The sequence below is a fragment of the Equus przewalskii genome, chromosome X (assembly GCF_037783145.1).
Source record: "Equus przewalskii isolate Varuska chromosome X, EquPr2, whole genome shotgun sequence".
Lineage (NCBI taxonomy): Eukaryota > Metazoa > Chordata > Mammalia > Perissodactyla > Equidae > Equus > Equus przewalskii.
In genome coordinates, this window is record NC_091863.1 from 99597088 (window position 1) to 99615044 (window position 17957).

At 40.9% G+C, this 17957-nt stretch overlaps 1 protein-coding gene across 14 annotated transcripts in view; it reads left to right on the forward strand.

Annotated features, from left to right (window-relative positions):
• Positions 1-17957, forward strand: part of STAG2 (STAG2 cohesin complex component) — a 134838-nt gene that overhangs the window by 12915 nt on the left and 103966 nt on the right. For 2 of the 14 annotated variants that reach the window (XM_070604339.1, XM_070604348.1), the window contains exons 1-2: positions 1542-1673; positions 1968-2132. The exons of 1 other annotated variant lie outside the window; for it this stretch is intronic. The gene's annotated coding sequence lies outside the window, so the exon portion shown is untranslated. Of the gene's footprint in view, positions 1-798; positions 1193-1541; positions 1674-1825; positions 2349-17957 lie in introns of those variants that run through there. 11 more of the 14 variants (XM_070604345.1, XM_070604351.1, XM_070604343.1 and 8 more) reach the window with 7 other exon arrangements.

Here is a 17957-nt window from a genome sequence, read left to right on the forward strand (position 1 = left end):
AAACGGCTCGGGCGCCCGGCCTAGCCTAGTAGCCCAGTTCCCTCAGTCTCCTGGACCCTGGAGAGCGAGCACGTTTTCTGGGAGACGGGCATAGCGGGTTGTAAAGAAAGACATTTTTCACCCCAGTGCCAGGTCTTCCCGGTAGACAATCAACTCGCTTTCTCTCCACACCCGAAGCAAAGAGCAAACAAAACAAAAATTCAAAAGGCAAACCCCTAAGTCACTTAGGATCAGGTGCCAGAGTTAGGCGAGTTGAGTTCTTTTGGTGGGAAGGAGGAGGGACCGCGGGGAAGCGAGGGTCCAGGAACCAGGGCCGAATGGCCCTCGCTGGGGCGTGTCAGAGGGAACGTCGAAGGGTGATGCCAGACAGGGCTGCCACCTCGGGCTGCGCGGGGGGCGGAGGGGCCCGGGGAACGAGTCCCGAGCGAGGCCGGTTTCCGATTTCCCACGGCCCGGGGCTCCGCCGGACATTCCCACCATCCTAGCCTCGACCCCCCAATAAAGAAAGTGGAAACGCGGCCCGGTCCGGCCCGCGGCGGAAGCGCTGCCAAACGAATGAGTAAGGCGGGCGCGGGCACGGCACCTTGTTTACCCCACTCGGCGGCGCGCCCCTGCGGGCGCCTCGTTTGGAGGCGGCGTCGGAGACGCTGAACCCGGCAGGCAGTCGGCCACGATTGGCTGGTGACTGGGAGGAGGACGCTGGGTGGGAGGGAAGGCAGCCTGGCGGTGCAATGCGGGCTCTCGGCCGCTAGATGCCGCTCCCTCCCAACGGGAGCCGGGCGCGGGTTCGTGGCCGACAGATGGCGCCTGCGCGTTCCATTCGCCTCCAAGTCGCCGAAGAGCGAACACCCCAAACAATCCCGAAGCGCCACCAAAAAAAAAAAAAAAAAAAAAAAAAAAACCCGCCGGATCCGACCGCCACTTTCAAAACCCCCCACCGCTCTAGAACCGCGGGAGCTTCCGTCCCTGAGTAGAATTCGAGGGTGTAAAGAAGAGGAAGGGGCAAATATCTTGTACCAGCCCAGGGGGGAGAAGCCCCCGGCCTGAGAAAGAAGGAAGGAGGAGTGGGGGAGGCGAACAGTCTCGTTGCTGCCTCTGTGTACGCTGAGGGGGGAGGTAAGTTATAAAATGGCGGAGGCGAAGCTTCTAGAAGTTTGGAGGGGCACCCGGAGGGCGCGGGGCCCACGGTGAGGTGTGTGTGGTTGAAACAGGGCGCGAGAGGAGTTGGGAGGGAAGGAGCGGGGCCCCCGGGTGCCGGTGAATTTCCCCTCCGCGTCCCTCGGGCCGGCGGCCGCCGCCGAGCGGGGGGCGCAGTCAGGGCGGGAGACTCCGCCTCGTCCCCGCGTAACCCTCGACCCTTCTTTCTCCCTTCGCCCCCCAACTTGCTCCCTGCACACTAGCGAGGAACTTCCAGCCCCCTGCCTCCCTACCTCCTACTCCTAGAGTGGCTTTCTACCGCACGACGCTGCTTTTCGACTACCCTGGCGGAAGATTTTCTCTTCCTTCCCTCGCCCAACTCTCCCTCGGGGCCTCTCCGGAGACCCCCCCCATGGGTGGCCCAAAATGGAGAACGCGGAGCAGCGCAAGATGGAGGCTCCGCTTCTCGGTGTAGCGTTAGATTTAGGTGCCTTTTCTCCGGCAGGCTCTTAAGGCTCGGAGAGCCGGAGCTGGAGGTGGGGTGGGGTGCGAGCCGTAGTCGGGGGAGGAAAGCCGGGGAGGCTGTGGTCGGGGTGGGGGAGAGCGCGGTGTCGCGGTGAGGGGAAGGAAGCGAGCAAAATGGTGGTGCTGGGAACCTAGGGGGGAGGGGAGGAGAGGAGTCTCAGTTGTGTATATTTGGGCCTCGGACCGAGGGAGGCGAGGGAAAATCTACTCTGATCACACCCCTCCCTCGTGCCCCCTCCCTTCTCCCTTCCCCTCCTTCCTTTTCTCCCTCCCTCCACTCCCTCCCTCTCTTCCTCCCTTCCTAGAGAGGGAACAACATTCATGTGACGGGCCCCTCTGCTTCTCCCCCGCCCCATCATCTCCAGCGCGTGGTGGGGGAACTGCTTGGGAAAGCGATTGGCATCGATCTCTCCATCCCTTCCGAGGCCCGACTTCGGTCAGTTTTCTTCGGGCACCAATTTTATAAATAGGTTGGTGTCTGGCGGTGTTGGCCCCCGCGTGCAGACCTTGCCCCGAAGGGGGCCCTGCCTGCCGGGCATGTGAGGAGGGGGGAAGGGCGGGAGTGGAAGGCTGTTTGTTGGGGGGTTTTGGCGCCACTTTTGTTTTAGTTTTAGTGCTGCTTTTCGTTCCCACCCCCACCCGCACTGTCTTTCTCAAGGCACGAACTGAGCCGATCCTTGCCCCAGGTAGGCAGCTTCTGCTTTTTCCCTCCACACTTTTATTCTTGCTTGGGGTTGACTTTCTTTTTTCTTCTTTCACGTACCCGGCGATCTGTGGACGGCGATTTGGGGACGAAAAGGGTCGGATGGGCCATAGGAGAGAGAAGGTGTGGGAAACAGCATCAAGTAGTTCCGCAAAACTTTGAGCCCCGTTCCCATTTTCTTCTGGCCTATATTCGTGAACGTATTGTTGATTTCTGCCCCCCTTTTTTTTTCGTCGCGAGAATGTCGTTTTGCCTTTAGTTTTTTATAAACCGCTGTACTTTCGACATTTACTTTCCACTCCCCCTTCGTGTATATGTCATTTTATTTTTAATCCTGAACTGTAATGGGTTTTATCGTGTGATTTTTCGTGCTGCAGTGTTCAGCTTTAATTTTTAATATTGCATTAGTAGTTTCATCCGGTTTGTGAGACTTTCTCCTCCGTGGCCTAGAAATGTTTTATATGTTGTTGGCTGCCCCCCCCCCCCCGCCTTTCTCTCTCCCTCCTCCTTTCTCTTGGATGTAGTTTTTTAATTGAGGGTCACGGTGTTTGATTAAATGGTTATTTACAGTTTACATGATATATCTATTAGAAACTTTTGATCTGTAGGATTAGGTTTAAGTAGACGAAAAGCTTGTTGGTTTGAAATGGTTCCTTAAAATGCGCGGGCCGGCCCCCCCCACCCCCCCTCCCCCAGTAAAGCCCCATCTTCCCCTCACACCGGAGTGTAAATTCAATACCCCTTTTCTCCCACGGACCGCCGTATTTCACAGCAGCCACACCCTGTATTTGTCTCTGTGGATTGGACTCATTATCAGCTTAATTTAGTGACTCTTAAACCACCATGATGGGACTTGCTTAAGCACGAAGCTTCTTTTCCTGTTTAGTCCTAGTGGTTAGTGTTGAAAGAGGAATAATCGAGGTTTCTTGATGAAACCTGGTGCGGTCCAACCTCTGCCTTTTTTCTGTTGTCTTTTTTCCTACTCCGGGCTGTTGGCGGTGTCAGCACCGCTGCTGGGGGCGGGGGTGGAGGGGAGAAAGAGTCGGGTTACCGAAGTGCGTCATTCCTGGCTCTAGCAGGGCCTGCTCGGGAGCTGCTGGTGTTTGTTACTGTCCTCGCAGCACTTTCCTGCCAACCTTCTCTCTGTGCGTATTGGATAGGAGCAAAAGCAGGAGGCGGTCTCTTAATTCTATCTGTAGCCTAGCGCGTTGCATTTAAGGGTATATGTGAACTTATTTAAAAAAAAAAACGGCCCTGGAAAGTGGATACATTTCTATTTAATGACATACAATTCAGGTAGTTTAGACTTGCTTTCACCTATTTTCCACTGAACGGTGGGGTTAATTTTGAACATTTTAAACCACTTACGTTAAAATGCCTGGTTTTCTTTCTACATTGATATCAATCTATAATTAGGGATCAGAAGGACCAGTTAAGGCATAAGTGTTCAGCGGTTTTTCAAGTGGTTGAATTGTAATTTTATGACACATTATGTTAAATAGTCTGGTTTTTTCCTTTTGAGCCAAGGTGCTACGTGAATGCAAGCTAATTGCAGATGTTTAAGTTCATTTTCATCACGTACCCTTTTAGGTATAATTTTAAATATGTCTTTTGGATCTTATGGGTTTCGTTAAAATTCTCAGAGATGGCTATTTCTTTGTTTTTAACTGAATTCTTAAAGAAATTTTGCCACTTAACAAGGAGTTGTGTGGGGTGGCCGTACAGTTACATTGTTAGATTCTTGACTTCCTGCTAGTCTTTGATAGTTTTATTATTTTTCGATTTTTCTCAGTGTCCTTACTGAGCACAGTCTTCCTTTTAATTCTTTTTTGGAGATAATAATTGGGGGAGGGAGTGGTGGGAGGTAGAGATGAAACAAAAGTGGCCTTGAGTTTGATGATTGTGGCTGGATGGTGAGTATAGGAGAGCTCATTGTACTATTCTCTCTATTCACACTTTTGTGTGTCCTTGAAAATTTCCATAATTAAACAAAAAATTTTGAAGGAAAAATTTCAAATTGTCTTGCAATTTTGGTGTAATGACTTAGTTTTGTATTTACATGTCAGTTATTTGCGTGGGAAACTTGGCCTGGTGTGTAAGTACACAATACCTATATACAAACTTTCAAAAAAAATTTAAATAGAACCAGTATAGAATAAGCAACATAAATGCTTACAAATTGGTTGAACTTTAAATGTTTGTAACGTAGTCTGTGTGTGTTCTACTTTTAGTTTCTTTTTTAATCTTTTGAAAACAGGAAAATTCCATTAGAAAATTTTGCAAATTCTGCTTGGTGTCTATTTCATTAAGTTGGAGTTACAGTGAGTCAGTAAGAGAGGGATTTACTATTAATAGGAGGGGCTTTGGCACTTGGAATAAGTGACAGTGGAAGGGATTCAGTGCCCTAGGGAGCATTCCTGGTAGGAAGATCGAGGTAGGAGTTGAAATCAATTTCAGTATTTGGTGTTTAATGAATGGGTAGAGAAGAGGATTGGGAAAGAAATGTACTTCTTAGCCATTCTTTCCCCCTGTGAAATGGCTCGCATTCTAAGGTATCAGAGACTAGCAGTGGGGGTGGGGTGGGTTCTTTTTTTAACTGATATGAAAATGAATGTTTACATATAAAATAAGTTGTCTTCCCCCCTTAAATGATCCGATGCTATAAATAGTTAAAAATTGATAAGTAAAATATTTGAATATTTTCGATTAACAACACTCTGACCATTACCCGTCAACAGTAAAATAAAAGTGCATTGCAATTAAGACCCTCTCAGTCTCCTTAATTAGTGTATTTGTGAATTGCTCCTAAATTCTTTGAAGGTAAGTGCCTTATTTTCTGCAGTTTTGTGTTGTTCAGTGTGAGATTTTTTTCCCCCATGAGGTGTATTTTTGAATATATGTCAGAGTTCCAAAATAATGGATATTTTAATTTTTATGTTGGGCGAAGTGTGTTCCCTAATCATTATTAAAACAAAATTCTACCCTAGTCTGGGAAAGGACAGTTCATAACTGTTAATGTTAGTCTGTCTGTATATTTTGTATTCAACATTTTAGCTTTAGAAGGATGTTAAGACAGATTACATATTTTGAATTATTTGTATGCAAATAATCTTAAGTAGATGATGAGGATTGTGACTTCAAATTTATTTTATTGTGGTGAGGCAACAGCTAAACTAACCCGGTAAATTATGAGTTTGGTAACTTTGAAGTCTATTTATAGTTAGGATTTTTTTAAATCCCAAACACTCAAGATTTTACCTTCTTTTATTTCCTCTTTTGACCTTACTGGTTTAAGTGATTGCCTGAGGACCTATGAATTAAAATGGGTGGAGTGGGGTGGGGGTCAGGCTCAGGCTGAAATTATCCGTAGGGAATATAGGGTTAGATGTGAAAAAACGCCTTGGACAGTTGAGTAATGCTTAATATTCTGCGTATTTAACTGATGCCACCCACGCTCATGAGTGGGAAGGGAGTAAACAGTGAATAGCATATTCTTTTTGCTTTGCGTTCTTTATAATAGATGGAAGACTTCAGTTTTTGATGCTGCAAGTTAACTTTGGATCTTAAAATTTTACATTAGATGGACTCAATGATTTGTCTATTACATCTCAGTGGGATAATATTCATATCTCTTTAATGTTTAGACTTTTTGTGTCTCACGTGTTTAAAAAAAAACCCTGATCTTGAATTAGCGCTTTGAAATTGGTATAAGTCGATTATTCAGAGACTTGAACATGACAGTTTACTGTACGGTGGAGCACTACTGTTAGGGGAGTTGGGGAGCATAGCAAAGGAAAGGGATGGTCCCAGTTAGCTGTGGGTATCAGTATATACTGAAAGGTGATTAATCGCTGGAGAGTAAAGAAGAAACTTTAAAGGTACAGGTTATTTTAAAAGTTCTTTACGTTTTCTGTTTGTAATTTTCTACATTGGATATATATTTGGAACTTTTAATTTGTGGTTAAACATTGTCCCTGTATAATAATTCTATGTATCTTCAGCTATCTTGAGCAGTGGTTATTGCATGTTCTGTTTGGCAAAGATATGTGAGAAAACAAAATTGTCAGTTTTATTTTTTTCAGTCTCCTGAGTTGCCTCCTTTGCATTTAATTTAACCAAATTTTATATTTCTTCAGTGTAAGCGGCGTTGCTTGGTGGAGTCTTAAGTTTTGTATATGTGCATTAAAAAAATACATCCTCTTGGGGCCGGCCCGGTGGCGCAGCAGTTAAGTTCGCACGTTCTGCTTCTTGGCGGCCCGGGGTTCGCTGGTTCGGATCCCGGGTGCGGACATGGCACTGCTTGGCAGCCATACTGTGGTAGGCGTCCCACGTATAAACTAGAGGAAGATGGGCACAGATGTTAGCTCAGAGCCAGGCTTCCTCAGCAAAAAGAGGAGGACTGGCAGTAGTTAGCTGAGGGCTAATCTTCCTCCAAAAAAAAAAACAAAAAAACAAAAAAATACATCCTCTTGAGCAGTTGTGATAATCTCCTACTGTTTTTAATGTATGCTTTCTCTAGTTCTATCTTTGATACTAACCAGAAGAAAATAAGTCTTTGCACATGGTTAGTCTAGTCAAGAGATTATTGAAATTGTTTTAAACTCTCTGCTCCCCCAAAGGAAGGGAGGGTGAATAATGTCAGTGGTCTGTTCTTTTTTATTATTTTCATTGGAAAATGCATGACTGGGCTTGATGAGACAAACTAGGGAGATTTCTATGAGCTCTAATGTACAACTCAAATGTAAAATTACTTTATAAAAAATAAATTGTTTAAATTCTGTTGAATATTGTTAGAGGGGAAAAAGAAGTAAGTCCTGTTTACACTTTTGTGGGGACGACATTTGTTGTAATGGGATTTGACCTATAACTTGTTGAATCCTGAGAAACTCTAAGAAACTCTTAATTTAGTTGCCATTTGAGTTCCTTTTTGAATGCCAGTAACTGTGCTATGTGTGTTTTTTTGTTTTTGTTTTTGTTTTTTTTGAGGAAGATTAGCACTCAGCTAACTACTGCCAATCCTCCTCTTTTTGCTGAGGAAGACTGGCCCTGAGCTAACATCCGTGCCCATCTTCCTCTCCTTTATACGTGGGATGCCTACCACAGTATGGCTTTTGCCAAGCGGTGCCATGTCCGCACCTGGGATCCAAACCGCTAGAGCCTGGGCCACCAAGAAGCAGAACGTGCAAACTTAACCGCTGCGCCACTGGGCCGGCCCCTGTGCTGTGTGTTTTAATGTATTCTTTAATCTTCTTGGTTTCCTTGCAAGATAGGTGGTTATCATCATTTTACAGATGGGGAAATTGAGGTTCTTAGAGAATAAAAGGCTTGTCACATGATAATAGTTGACAGCCTGAATTCACACCCAAATTAGTTTGGCCTCGAAAACCTTCGTGCTTTTTTTGTCAAGGTCAGTAGTTTCCCTTAACTGGTTTAGGTCTTGGGTTATCTATCACCAGAAAGCAAGTATCATTTTGATGTTACAAAAGAAAGATTTTTTTTTCATGTATAGTGCAAGGTAAATGCAGTTTTTTTTTTTTCCTGAGAAAGATTGGCTCTGAGCTAACATCTGTTGCCACTCTTCCTCTTTTTGCTTGAGGGAGATTTGTGCAGAGCTAACATCTGTGCCAATCTTCTATTTTGTATATGGGTCGCCACCATAGCTTGGCTGCTGATGAGTGGTGTAGGTCCACCCCCAGGAAGTGACTCAGGGCCGCTGAAGCAGAGTGCTCTGAACTTAACCACTAGGCCACTGGACTGACCCTTAAAAGCAGATTTTTACACAGGTTTGGGTGAGTTGCTGCCTGGTGAAAGGTCTAAATTATGTTTTATGCTAATAGTAGAAATAGTTGAAGTAAATCTGAGCTTTGGTTTTGTTTGAGTATGCTCATTGGACAAAAGTTTGTGGGACAATATGTTGAGTTTTATTCTTTATTTTTTGGAGTCATACTGTGGTAGGTAGAATGGTTTCGCTGATTTTTTTTTCCTTTGTATCACCTGTGCTCTCTATACAGAATGGAGGCTAAGCATGTCTGAGAACAGTTCCCCAATCATTCTGCTTCTTTATGGAGTGGTTAGATTTGAAATAAAAATTTAGGTGATTCTTTTTTAATTCATTGTTCTACTTGGTTCTGTTGGGATTTTTTAAATTTAATGGTGCCTTAAAAATATTCTCTTTCCGGGGCTGGCCTGGTGTCACAGCGAGCAGTTAAAGTTAGCACGTTCTGTTTCGGTGGCCTGGGGTTCACTGGTTCAGATCCCGGGTACAGATGTGGCGCCACTTGTCAAGCCATGCTGTGGCAGGCGTCCCACATATTAAAAAAAGTAGAGGAAGATGGGCATGGATGTTAGCTCAGGGCCAGTCTTCTTCAGCAAAAAGAGGAGGATTGGCAGTGGATGTTAGCTCAGGGCTAATCTTCCTCAAAAAAAAAAAAATTCTCTTTCCTTTTAAGTGTTAGTATTTCTCCTGTTTGTTTCTGCTTTATATTCTAGTTCATCTTTTCACTTTATTACCTGATAAAAATAGAACAAGAAAATTTAATAGTTAATATTGGTGCCTTGTATTTTTAGGTTCATTAGTGGTCAGAATCTTGGTCTCAGCTTTCTTTGCTTTTCCTCTTTTTCTTTCCTGCATTTCATAAACTATAACTAGAATTTTCTCATCTGAAGCAATGCTAGATTTTGGATATCTGGCCTAAGATAAATTAGTGGACATGAGGTATATCTGAATGTATTAGTGCTTTTCATAGCCATGAGTCTAATTCATATATTTTATGTTAATCATTCCCTTAAGCTTCATTCTGTAGGAAATAGTTTTTCCAGGTGATGCAGTCTTCTACTCAGACTTTTCATTCAATAGTCTTTTCATCCATATTTGCCCCTTTGTATTCCAAGAATACCAAGACCCTGGTGTTCCACAACAGAATTATTCCCCAAGGCATCCATTGTATGTAATGAATTAGTTTCTCTCCTCTGCATCTAGAAAGACACGGGTTCTGTACTATTCCTGGGAGAATTCAGGAAATTGTTACTGAAATTATTTTCTGAGTTCTGTGGTTAACATGAGGAACCCTGGTTGAGAAAGGCTACTAGAATATTAAGGGACTTGGTTTGGCACCAAGCAAAGTTTTGCTTTCAGTTACTTTCTTGTCAGTAACCCTAATGTAGTCTCTACTAAAACTTATGTATGCTAAAATGTGAGCGCACTTGATCATATTGCCATCTCTTTGGGTTAAATTGGTTAGTGTTGATTTCAAGCAGTCAGTGTTACGTAGTAGTTTTAAAGAATTGAATATGGGCAGTTAAATGCCTAAGTTTATTTGTAAAAAGGAATATTGTAGGAGCTCTGTTCATTATACGGTTCAAAACCTTTTATAAAAAGCCTTTGATGGTGACTAACATTAGCAATAGCTGACACTAACTGAACTCTTACTATGTGCCAGCCCACTGTTACAAATGCCTTACATGTATTAGCTCATTTAATTTCCGTAACCTTATTGAGGTGGGATGACCGTATGATATATTGTTCAAACCAGGATACTTTTTGAGAGTGAAAGGGGGCACTAACTGGATGGCATGCTGGGATAATAGTATAAACCAGTAGTGTCCCAGATAAACTAGGATTTGTGATGACCGTAATTAATACCCCCTTTTTCAGAAGAGGAAACCAAAGCATCAGGAGGCCAAGCAGCTTGCCCAATTAGTAAGTGGTAGGAAGGAATTCGAAACTCCTACAGGGAGAATTCTTTGGGGCGTGAAAGTGATTTAAATTACTTTGCCTATTCTGAGAGTTTATTTTTACTCTTTTGGAAGAGTTTTTATTGATACGGGGTCAATAGTAAAAGACAAGATACATTGTTTTTTAAAGTCCAGTAGAATTTCCATTTGGCTGTTTTCAAGTGACTTGAATGATTATGTCTTAATGTTGAAAAGCAACTTCCCTGAGGGCTGCCTAAATAAAAAAAAGAGAAAACTCCAAGATAATTACTTTTACTGTTTACACCTGTGTTTCGTTTTCCTTCCATGTTATTCAGACTCCCTTTACCATTTTCTTAGGAGGAAATATGTATTGTATGATATTTCATGAGGGTTCTTATGTGGAAAATTTCTTCTGAGAAAAAAGCTGAAAGAAATAATTTTGTGACTAGGGAGAAGTTGTATTAGAAAAGAAAGAAAAAGGTCCAGTTTAGAGACTTATCTGAAGTTAAACTCATTCTGTAACATAATTTGAGAGTTAAGTCTTGTTGAGATTGATGTGTCATTTCATAAAATTACTAGTTCTCTTTTATTTTTGAAGACTTTTGTAGTTGCTTTGTATTCCAGGCCTGTTTATGTTTGTGGTACCTCTCACCCGCCAAAAATGATTACTGTAGGTGAATTCAAACATTTGGAGAAATGATTTCAACATAATTGCAAATTCACTATGTTGTAAACGAAGATTTTCCTCCTCTTTATCTTTTAGTGGAGGTGAGTGGTAGAGAGCTGATCTTAAGAGGACTTCGAGTTGTGGTTTTATACTTGGTTATTTTAATATTTCATTGAGGAATTTGTGTGGTTTTTTCCCCCTAGCTACTTCACTTTTGGAGGTTTTGTTGGTGTCACTATCTTATAAACAACTGAGAGGTTATTAAGTAGGTCTAGTCAATTTTTAAGCCTTTTATTTAGTTCATTAAAGTCGTCATGAAGTTGGAAGAGAGGATTGCATTTCTGACCAGATGCAGGAATTTGTGGGCTGCATAGTGACTGGTAGACAAAAGGTTATTTTTTGTGGATTTAATTTACTATATGAAATTAATACAGTTGGTTTTTTTAAAAAACTATTCCTGGTTTTTAATCTGGGGCCCATGGAGAGGGTGGAGGTGTGAGAACCCTGTGGAGTTATGTACAAAATGTGTAAGTGTGTGTTTCTTTAGGTTCTCAAAAGGGTTCATTCATTGTTATATGAGCTGGTACTCAAAGTGCCTACAGAGACAAGATATGCAATGGTATACTAGATTACGTGATCTCTGCTGTCAGGTAACATTGTCAGTTGGGCTTTACCACCCCAAAAAAGTTAAAAATAACCCTTTTTAGAAACAGTATATACTGGGATTAGTATATATTAAAGAATATTGGGCCAAAACCAGTAGCTATCAATGCAGTTTTGATACAGCATCCTTAATTTGAGATTAAAGAAGTATTTAAAAGTAAGAACTACTCTGAAACGCTTTAGGGGAAAATAACAATTGAGGATTGTTAATGTAGCCTTGGAATGCTTCAGTCTTTGGTTCTTGTTAATAAACTTAGTTAAAAGATCCCATGATCATCCCCCGTAACCAGTTACTGTTATCCGAAGGTTGAGACCTTCTAAATGGTATTACGGTTCTGCGTAAAAGCAAAAGAGGCAATCAACAGTCACTCTGTTATATGGGACTCTTGTGTGTCTTTCTTTATTTCAAGTTCTAAATGCATGCTTTTAAGTAGGAATTTATACATGCTTATGTTTTACTTTTGGATCCTTTTTGGAATATTAGCTTGAAATGTCTTTGTAGCAGTACATGATACTCATATAAGTTCATTCTCCATATATGATATATATGATGATTCACATTTGGTATATTTGAAGTATTTCCATTTCAGGATTGGGATGTATGATAGCCTCTTTTCTTGGATTTCTAACCTTTTTTCTTTTTTCAAAAGCAAGGAGAATTTTTCCATACTGACCAGTGTGTCTACTGCCTTGTACCCAATTTGCAAACCTTATGGCAATTATTACAAAGAGCATGATTAATATCCTCTTACTAAAAAAGGCCTTTTTTGTGGTTTAAAGAAATAGTATTAAAGATAATTAGGAGCATGAACCTTTGAGAATTTCCCTTCTACACTAAAGAAGTAGAGAAAATGTAGGAAATATTAGCAAAGCCATAAGATTTTCCCTTTGGGATATGTCCCTCCCTGTTTCCACCACTCATTCAGGCCAAAAGACATTCCTCAGACTTTATTCCTGGCAGGAGAATTGAGGAAGTGGTGGTAGACATTGCTGGCAGGGAAGCAGAAGCATGAAGGTATGTTTTTGAAAAGCAAATTTGTCAATGACAAATGAATTTTTCCAGCTCTGAGTATATGTACTTTTTTGAGTTTTGATTAAATATCAATGCATAAAGTGCTACTATTCATTGAGGAATATTCAGTAGTCGCATTCATATTTGGGTGTTCTAAATATACTTGAAAAATTTCAGAGGGATTATTTGGACAATATGGGATTATATTAGAAAAGATTCTTTAGTAGGAAATTACTTGCTAAACCTTGGAAGTTAGACTGAAATAGTTATCCAGGTTGCTGCAGAAAAATAGCAAACCTAACATGAGAGGTAATTATTTTTGTGTGTGTATGTAAATACAGTGTTTAAGTGTACAAAATTGGTGAATATCCAAATTTCTCTCTCATAACTAGATTCTTAGCTTTTTCAGACTAGAAGTTACATTTTTATCTGATTTTTGAATCCCTGTCTCATTGTGTAGTATATATTATATAGATTCTCAAATGGTAATTGAATTAAAACCTTAGATTTTCTAGAAACGTAACCCTGCCTTTTAATTACACTACTAATATTCATATTAAAGAATTGTATGTTGTAGGAGAAGTAGGCAGTTTCTTCTAGTTGGCTTTGCATTAATGATAAACTTTAAGTCTGTATCTAGAGGATATCATTTATAGCATCTACTACATGGCGGTTGTACTAGGCTTCCTAACATTTAATTTTTTATTTCTTACAATTACCCTCTGAGATAGTTAGTGGTGTTTTCGTTTACTGAGGTTTAGAATGGTTAAGTGAGTTGCCTAAGTTCACTCAGTGAGTGAGTGGTAGAGCCTGCTTTTGATTCCAATTCTGCCTAATTCCAGCACACTTTTTTACACAGTGATACACTGCCTCCCAGTGGGATGATTTATAGATTTCATAGTGTTAACTTTTTTGGGTAAAGAGAATAAAAGGAGACAAGAATCCTAAATTGATGAGATAGAGGAGGAAGTTAACTTCTCGAAGTAGTCAGAAGCCTTTTGGAAATTAGGTAGGGGAAAGGCTTATTTTCTACCAAGAGCAGTTAGAGGATAAATCGTTCTGTCTGAAGTTACATGTGATATGTTTCGTATTTTATAATCATCAGATAACACCTAGAACGGGACAGGATGATTCGAAGATGATAAAGTTTGTTCTGTTTTATAGGAATTTTGTTATAGGAGTTTTAGAGGCCAGCAGGGGATTGGACAAATTTCTGATCCTCAGGTTTCCCAGCGGTAAAATAGAGGTATAATACCCTCTGCCTTGTATGTTACTGTGAGGATTAGATAACAGTACTTTTTTTCTGAGTGTTTTCTGTGTGCCAGACAATATGCTGAGGGTTTTACCGGCATGATAGGCCCCCAGATAACTGTAATATTCTCATTCTCATTTATTGAGTATGTTGCATGTGTCAGATATTTGATGTAATATATTACTTCTTAGATGGTGTAGGGGATATTGTACCATTTTACAGATGAGAAAACTGAGGCCTAAAGAAAGGAAGTAGGGCCAGCCTGGTTGCACAGTGGTTAAGTTTGCACGTTCTGCTTCAGCAGCCTGGAGTTCGCTTGTTCAGATCCCGGGTGTGGACCTCCACACTGCTTGTCAAGCCATGCTGTGGCAGGCGTCCACATATAAAGTAGAGGGAGATGGGCATGGTTGTTAGCTCAGGGCCAGTCTTCCTCAGCAAAAAAAGAGGATTGGAGGCAGATGTTAGCTCAGGGCTAATCTTCCTCAAAAAAAAAGAAAGAAAGAAAGAAAGAAATTAAGTAATTTGCTCAAATACGTTTCCACCTCAGAGCCTTTGTATTTGCTGGTCCCTCTGCCTGGCTTGGTTCTTCATTTCTTCAGTATATTTTGCTCAAATGATTAGCCTTTCAGTGAAGTATTCCTTGACCATGTCATGTAAAATAATATCCTTTGTCCCCAGCACTCCCTTTCCTCCTCACTCTGCTTTATTTCTCTGCGTGGCTATATTCACCATTAAACATAGTTTTGTATGAGCTGTCTTTTTTTCCCCCACACTAGAATGTAAACTCAATGAGGGCAGGGATATTTGTTTGTCTTGTTCATTGCCTTGACTCTGGCATCTAGAATAATGCTTGAGACATAGTAGGTTGTACAATATTTGTTGAGTGGATGCATTTTGTGGTGTCCTGAGACTCACTAGACTTATTTGCAGACTGACCCTGAATTAAACTGATTTAATCTTAATGGACCAAGATGGGCATTCCCTGGAACAGAGAAGTGCTTGTGGCATGTGCTTGGGCCTGTTTTGGGGTGGAAGGGGGGAGGCAGTTGAGTCTTGTGTTGTAGTTTTTAGAACCTTAGTCTCATGAATTGCCTTGAATTCTAGGAGGAATATGTGCCCTCAGCTCAGCTTCTAGGTTCTGTGAAGGCTTTTTGTTTTTTTAGTTGAGTTCATCATTGTGAATTTCAGTTGTACATTATTTCTTGTCTGTCACCATATAAGTGCTCCCCTCCACCCCCTGTGCCCACCACTCATCCCCCTTCCCCTGGTAACCACTGAACTGTTCTCTTTTGTATTTATCTTCCACGTATGAGTGAAATCATATGGTGTTTCTCTTTCTCAGTCTGGCTTATTTTGCTTGACATAATACCCTCCAGGTCCATCCATGTTGTTGCAAATGGGATGATTTTGTCTTTTTTGTGGCTGAGTAGTATTCCAGTGTGTGTGTGTGTGTGTGTGTGTGTGTGTGTGTGTGTGTGTACACCACATCTTCTTTATCCAATCATCGGTTGATGGCTACTTGGATTGCTTCCATGTCTTGGCTATTGGTGAATAGTGCTGTGAAGCCCTTTAAAAATTCTGAGTAGAGGTCTGCCTTCCAGCTTCTTCCTACTTTCTTAATTTTCAACCTCTCGTTTTGCCCAAAGAATTGTCCACTGGCCATTTATAGTGTATTTGTGATGTTTACAGTGTGGAACTAGATGTGAAGCAGGGAGTTAGCTTCAAACAGGAGGATTCCTAGCTTTGCCATTTATAGTTTAGTAGGAAATAATATACATACAACATATATGCATACATATATATGTGTGCATGTTAAAAAACTGCCATGTGTTGAAACTTTCAAAAATTATGTTTTAGTTAATATTTTCATAGCACGTAAGTCATTATTTTCTGACGTCCTCGAATGTATACCTCTCTCTTTGTTACTGCTTCTCAAAAAATTGCTTGCAATAATGTATGTAGTTGGAACAGAGTAATGATAATATTGTACTATGCTCTTTTGCTTAAATGGTAGCTGATTTTGGAGAGAAAGAGGCAAATTGTCTTTTAGATACATCAACCTAAGCTGATAATTATGCAGCTGGAGTTCAGCAGATGTAAGAGGAGGAGATATATGTTAGGAATCCCCATACATAGAATAGATTGGCTTTTAGAGGGGAGAACTTAAAGAGGAGCAGAGGGTCAGGGGTGAAAACGTCGTTGTTAATTGGGCAGGAGGAAGGAGTAGAGTGGTCAGGGACGTAGAAAATCTAAGAAAATGTAGCATAAAATCCACAAGCATCTCAAATTTGGAAAGAATCCAGATGGCATGTTCTCCCATCTGGAAGATGCTTTAAAATTGTATACAATATAAAAACTTGTTCCAGTTATGTCGAGTTGAAATGATCTTTAAAGCTGATATCAATGATTATCCTTATGTAGATTGTTTTCTTTGTAGCACCTCTTGGAAGTTGGGTTCTTCTTCCACACTGGGTCCCAGATGAGCAAGGATAAGACTAAGCGGGGAGGGAGTCCAGGATAAGCAGGGAGGGCATATCTGGTTTACTGCATTCTAGAAAGTCAACTACAATTTTATTGGAATTATTTTATGTGAAACATTTATATTAGTCTGGATAACCAGATAATTGATTGTACTTAAATATATGAGTGGTATTAGATAATATACTGAAGTTTGATGTGTTCTTCAAAATAGCTATATCATTGGATTTGCTGGAGTCTATTTTGAAAAGGAAAACCTTTTTTTCCCCTCTGTACTTCCGCGTGAAATAAATGTGTAGGCAACCACTTCAGTTTTCTTCAAGTTTTGTGGAAAAGCTGCCTTGGGTAGAAATAATGCCAGACATGAGTATCTATACAGTTTTCTCACTTTTCTGCTTCTTGGGATAATATTTCAAAGAGAAATTATTGTTGTCAACTGGAAAACCACTCATAATTCTACTACTTTATTCATTCCAAAAATATTAATTTTTTATTTTGGTAAAATATACATAAAATTTTACCGTTTTAACCATGCAGTTCAGTGGCATTAAATAAATTCACATTGTTGTGCAAACATCACCACCATCCATCTCCAGGACGTTTTCATCATCCTATAATGAAACTCTGTACCCATTAAACAGCTCCCTGTCTCCCCTCTGCCCTCAAACAGTTCCTGGTAATCAATGTTCTGCCTCGTGTCTATGTTTGACTATATTTGACTATTCTAGGTACCTCATATAAAGATAAAACATAGAATATTTGTCCTCTTGTGACGGGCTTGTTTCACTTGGCATGATGTTTTCAGGGTTCATCCATGTTGTCACATGTGTCAGAATTTCCTTCTCTTTCAAGGCTGAATAATAATCCATTGTATGTATACAGTCATGCATCGCTTAATGACGGGGGTACATTCCTTCAGTGATTTCTTCATTGTGCAGACATCATAGAGTGTACTTAACCCTAAATGCTGTAGCCCGCTACACACCTAGGCTCTATGGTACTAATCTTATGGGAGCACTATCACGGATGAGGTCCGTTGTTGACTGAAATGTTGTTATGCGGCACGTGACTGTATATCTCATTTTGTTCGTTCATCCATGATAGACACTTGGGTTGCTTCCACCTTTTGGCTATTGTGACTAATGCTGCTATAACCGTGGTGTACCAATAACTGTTTTGAGTCCCTACTTTCACTTCTTTTTCTATATACTCAAAAGTAGAATTGCTCCACAAATATTTGAGTGTCTAGAATGTGGTAAGCACTGTGCTAAGCACTGGGGATACAGCAGTGGGCAAGACAGACCTGGTTCCTGCCCTCGTAGAATTTATAGTCTAGTAGGGAAAAAATATATTAAATAAGTTACAGTTAAGTATGTTAAGTGTTAAAAAAGGGCAAGTACAGAGTGCCATGTGTATGTTTTATATGGTTGTAATAATGTATATATTAAGTGAATAGAATACAAAACATCAAACGCAAAAAAAAAAATCAAATGCTTTTCCATGTTCCAGTATAATCCCCTGCAGCACCCTGCTCCCCAATCCATCACTACTTGGAAATCGGCTTTTTTTTTCACATTTAAAAGTTTAATGCATTTGGAATTTACTTTGACTATGATGTGAACTAAGGCTATGGTGATACTGTGATTTATAAGAAATAAATATTTGGTCTTTGTCCCTGTTTCTGGAACAGATCTCCTAAAACCCTTGGAATTTCCTAAGCATTGAGAATGTTAAAGGTGTCTTTTGGAAAGCACCTAAGGATGGAGGCTGGTTGGTTGCCAGTGGAGCCAACCAACTGATTTAGAAGGCTTGAATTTTAAGTACT